Here is a 5539-nt window from a genome sequence, read left to right as displayed (position 1 = left end):
TCCTTTCTGGCTTCTGTTAATCTTGAATTTCTAAGATTGTCAATACTGCATTTTTCAGACAAGTGTTTTCCAATTAAATTTAGCTCTTTTGAACTGCCCTGATTTATAGGACCTGAGCAAGAAAAGGTGTATTTTAAACATAATTTCTGATTACTAAGGATGCACGTTTTCCTGTCACAAGTATAGTCGGCAGCCCAAGGTTTGGTTACAAACCTACTTTGTTTCTTGTTTTTCAGGTCAAAGTAACATCCAGTCAGATTTTGCATGGCATGAGGGAGAAACAGGATTTTCTAGTGTGGTGAGTACTTGCAGAATCAACCGGCTGATGATTTCTAATGACTAAGAATTCAGGAATCACTGCATCCTAAATAAAAGGAAAAGGGGCTCAGTAATCGCCAAATTAAATTCGGTTTCACCTCTACTTGTTTTTTAGGTGGCTTCAGGGAAGAATTTAGGAAAGGTGCATTGCAGAACGACTTAATGTGAGCGCTCATGATGATGGCAAGGAGTGCTACCAAGAGGAGTTCACAAACTAGGAGCTATTTAAAATGATAGTATGGGCAGGGATTTAAAGACAGTGTTAATGAGAAGACCTTAGATAGAGATCATGTAGCAGAGGATGTTCTTCCCTTCAACATCCACTGTCTTTGCCCTCAATTGTAACCTCTTTTCTATTTCCTTACTTTGCTAGATGGAGACTTTTCAAGCTTCTTTTGGCTTTTTTTTGCTTCCACGGCTGAATGCAGACCAGAAGTATCTCTTTTACCAGTTTTTAGTTTGCTGCTTTTCCAGGCAATTTTCATTGAATGGTTCCAGGAAAAAGTAGAACTCTTGCAAAGTCACAAGAGTTCCTCTAGTTCATCTCCTTGGCCCAAGGCAGGATCTCATAACCCTAATGTGCTCTCAAGCATCCTGGCAGATGATCTTAAAAGTCTCCAGTGATAGAGACTCCTATGTCCCCAAGCAATTAAAAATTCTTCTTAATAGAAATTTTTGCCCCGTCTCTCAACACGCTTTCATTAATTATGTAGGAGCACTCAAGTTTTGACATAGGCAGCAGAGGGAGAGTGCTACGAACTTGACTGCTGTAACTTCATTTTGTGTTCCAGTGCAACCCACCAGATCAAAGAGGGCACAATTAAGGTATGTGTGATTTGCTGCAATAATGACCCCCCTGCTCACCTCCTGGCTCCTTGATTTTCTTTAAGGTTCTGTACCGTGAAGAGTTCTAATTTATTCTGACATGTTTTCCTGATCTTTGTTCATGTTGGTTTCATGTATTAAAGTTTATTTCCTGTCTCCGGTGAGGATTGTTAGTAAAACTGGTGTTACAGAAATTCAGATGGGAGAGAGACAGGAAAGGGACTAAATTAGACCCAGACAATACACAGATAAATGATGTGAAGATTAGGGTCATATTTCACAGCAGGGCGTACAGTAATGATTTACCTCGGAAGGAATAACGCCTTAAAAAACACACAGAGAATGTGTGGTTTTAAACAGTACTTACTAATATTGTTTGAAATTAGGCCCCAAAGGCAGCACAGTGAATGCCAATTATTTTGTTCAAACTCTGAGTATTTGCTGATTTGGTACTTTTTCTTGCAGTGTAGCCTGGGATCAATGTGATCCAGGAATAGAAGTCTGGGAAAGCCACTATCCAGAAGATGCTCTAAGTTACTTTCAAGCTGTGAGGGAAAGAGGGCAAGTGCCAGTACCTATCCAGAGGAAGGGATGAGACGAGTGAGATTTTTCTAGTCATGGATTGGGTCAGTGGTGATGAATTTATGGGTAGGCAGAAGCAGGCACTCTGGTGTAGAGTACAGGGCAAGAACTGCGTAAAATGGAATTGTGTGTCAAATGCATTTATTCAGAGCCAGGCCTTTCCAGCACAGTAGCCAATCTATCACAAATGCAGTTTTCTCTGGTAATCACATGTTCTTTGATTTCTTTGAATGCTATGATACAATTAGTTTCCTGTGATCTAGGTGCCTGCAGTACACCAAGGAGCTGCTTCTGCAGCAGAAGTAATTAATTTCTCATTAAGTCTAAAAAATTAGTTACAAAGTTCGTTATGTTGTACCTACCTACAAGCCATGTTCATTGCAACTGAAACCCTCTGTGCTATGGTCTGTTGATGCACAAGAGTCACATCCATAGGCCCACAGTCAGTTCTACTCTGCTCCGGGATGATCAATAAATGCCACTTTAGTGGCATCTTTTCCACTTGCTTCTTGGCTAAAGGAAAGATCTTTCAAAGTCCTCATCAATGAGGAAATTACCCTGTTACCTAAATTAGGCATATTATGGAATTTCAGATATGCAAAAGGCATGTCTGAGCTAGGTTTGAATCAGCTAAGTTTTGGGATTAAACTGTGTAGGGAAGGCCTCCTGCAATACTGGCTTTTGACCAGAGTTTTATGGTCTTCTATTTGTCTGGTACCTGTTGTGTCCCTAGAACACTGTGCAGGGAACAGATCAGGAGAGAAAATACAATTGGACAATGCACTTGGTTTGCTGTAGAGGCATAATTTACCTTTGCATTGCTTGCCTCCTGTCTTCTGATGTATTGTGACCTGCAAGGGAACATTCCTCTACCACAGCCAAGGTATTCAGGCAGAGCTAATTGAGCAGTTAAATTATCAGGTGATGGAAGTAAAAATCTCATTCACACTGTGGATGCATTTAGCAATCTGACTCTTTTTAGTTTGACTTAATGTTATGTAATGTATGCATTGCTACATTGGTGCATGTTCCGTGCAAAACAAAGAGGTAAGCAGCTGTTCTGACATACACGTTAGCTGACATGGAGTTCATGACTTCTGTCAACTGACCATAGAAGAAGGTGACAGTTGGAGTTTCTGAGGATAAACTGTGAATGTGGACAGTCTATTTAATAGAACTTCCCATCTCCTTTCTTGGAAGACTCCTGTCAGGAGTTTGCAGCTGTGGCTGAGCTAACAAAACACATAAAAAAACCTCTTTATTTCCAGTGAGGTGCATTTCACTTCTAAGTATCCACAAAGGAGTGTGCAAAGCTAGGCAGTGTCTGGTGGGTTTATACAGAATTGCAAAGGGAAACAAATTCAATTTTGGTGAAGAATAACATAGATTATGATGATCTAGCTGAAGATCCATTTGGTATGACAAGTAGAGGCAATCTGAGAACATCAGAGATGTGACATTTGTCTATGCCAGCTGTCCAATTCGGCAATTCTGTGAATGATACATGTAATAAAAGCACATCAGAATTCTAGCTCCCTCTTCCTGTATAGAAATACTACTACACAGATTGTTGTTTTAGCTGCAAGATCGGTACTGGTAAAAACCACACCTGTCCATAGCAGTGCTGTCATTATTAAACAAGTAGAAGACAGGGCATTAGAAATGCTAATGTGACAGAAAACAGAAAAACCTGAACTCTAGAATGGAGGACTGAAAAGGATGCAACATGCTCACCAGGATGAAGTTCTGCAGTGCGATTAGACCAGGGTATAATGGAGAAAATGCTGCTGCTGGATAGATCTGCTTTGCTCTCATGGCAGGAGTTCTATGTGTTGGTCTGATCACATAATTTCAGACCATATTAAAATAGAGAGGGAAGAGAGAGAGTGAGTCTCTTTTGGCTTGGTGGAAAGGTTTGATTTTCAATTGAAGGGGACATTGCAAGGTCATGAACATTGACGCTGCAAGTTAAAATTGGTTATTTGCTTCCCTTTTTTTGATAGTACAGAAGGTCTTAAAAGAGTCCACATGTTTCTTCCCTATTGAATTTATCAATGGAAGGTAATTCTGAGGAGATTTCCGGACTCGGTGTGGTCTAGTATGCCTTAAAGCTGAGGGAAAGACTAGCTGTGATCATCTCTTCTGTTAGGGAGAAAGTATAGTTTGCACAAAGTTCTCAGGACCAATATTAGAATAAGACTATGTTCTTTCCTATCTGAGCTGGGTGTCCAGGCTTTATTGTTACTATCATCCATGGAAAGTAAAGGGCTGGGCCTCTTTGAGGTTCATAGACTGGTTTGATGGCAACATTTCTCCTTAGGCAAGGAAGTTGTTTGAGAAGCTGTGCAAAGCTAGGTAACAAGGTAATCTGCAGGAAGACACTTGTATCAAACCTGTTTTTCTCCTGTCTGGCTTGCCCAGAAACAAAAGATAATGACAAAAATCTACTCTATGTTCTATAAATCTTGAATATTATAGAATCATAGAATGGTTAGGGTTGGAAGGGACCTTTAAAGGCCATCTAGTCCAACCCTCCTGCAAGGAGCAGGGACATCTCCAACCAGATCAGGTTGCTCAGAGCCCTGTCCAACCTGGCCTTGAATGTTTCCAGGGATGGGGCATCCACCACCTCTCTGGGCAACCTGGGCCAGTGTGCCACCACCCTCATTGTAAAAAAATATTTTCCTAATATCTAATCAGGATCCTCCCTCTATTTTAAAACTATTGCCCCTCATCTTATTACAACAGGCCCTGCTGAAGAGTTTTTCCCCATCTTTCCTGTAGTACCCTTTTAGGTACTGGAAGGCTGCTATCAGGTCTCCCTGGAGCCGCCTCTTCTCCAGACTGAACAGCCCCAACTCTCTCAGCCTGGCCTCACAGTAGAGGTGCTCCAGCCCTCTGATTATCTCTGTGGCCTCCTCTGGACTTGCTCCAACAGGTCCACGTCCTTCTGATGTTGGGGTCTCCAGAGCTGGACACAGTACTGCAGGTGGGATCTCACCAGAGCAGAGTAGAGGGGCAGAATCAGCTCCCTTGACCTGCTGGCCACGCTCCTCTTGATGCAGCCTTGCATGTGGTTGGCTTTCTGGGCTGCAAGCGCACATTGTCGCCTCATGTTGAGCTTCTCATCCACTAGCACCCCCAAGTCCTTCTCCTCAGGGCTGCTGTCAATCCATTCTCACCCCAGCCTGTATTTGTGCCTGGGATTACCCCAGCCCGTGTGCAGGGCCTTGCACTTGGCCTTGTTGAACTCCATGAGGTTTACAGCAGCCCACCTCTCCAGCCCGTCAGGGTCTCTCTGGATGGCATCCCTCCCCTCCAGCATGTTAACGGCACCACACAGCTTGCTGTCATCAACAGACTTGCTGAGGGTGCCCTCTATCCTACTGTCCATGTCACCGACAAAGATGTTAAACAGGGCTGGACCCAATATGGACCCCTGAGGAACGCCACTTACCACTGGTCTCCACTTGGACATCGAGCCACTGACCACCACACTCTGAGTACAGCCATCCAGCCAATTCCTTATCCACCGAGTGGTCCATCCATCATGAGTGTGGGACAGTGTCAAGTGCCTTGCACAAGTCCAGGTAGACGACATCAGTGTCCCTTGTCCACTGATGATGTAATCCCATCATAGAAGGCCACCAAATTAGTCAGGCATGACTTGCCCTTAGTGAAGCCATGTTGGCTGTCACCAATGACATTTATTTGCTACTTGAAATTTAAATGAACCCATATTCTAATATCTTAAGATGTCTAATCTATTTTTAATCAAAAAGTTGTTGCATTTTATTATCTCCATATAGCCTGA

General features: G+C 42.8%; 1 long non-coding RNA gene across 1 annotated transcript; it reads left to right on the top strand.

Moving 5' to 3' along the window:
• Positions 1-234: 234 nt before the first annotated feature.
• Positions 235-1739, top strand: LOC147598136 (uncharacterized). The gene is made up of 3 exons (XR_015260827.1): positions 235-298; positions 1032-1143; positions 1609-1739. It is a non-coding gene; the product is annotated as an uncharacterized LOC147598136 (long non-coding RNA).
• The last annotated feature ends 3800 nt before the right edge of the window (positions 1740-5539 follow it).

Source organism: Chlamydotis macqueenii, chromosome 21 (assembly GCF_036417535.1).
Source record: "Chlamydotis macqueenii isolate bChlMac1 chromosome 21, bChlMac1.mat, whole genome shotgun sequence".
NCBI classification, from domain to species: Eukaryota; Metazoa; Chordata; class Aves; order Otidiformes; family Otididae; genus Chlamydotis; species Chlamydotis macqueenii.
The sequence above is the reverse complement of the archived record's forward strand: the minus strand, read 5'-3'. Positions and strand labels throughout refer to the sequence as shown.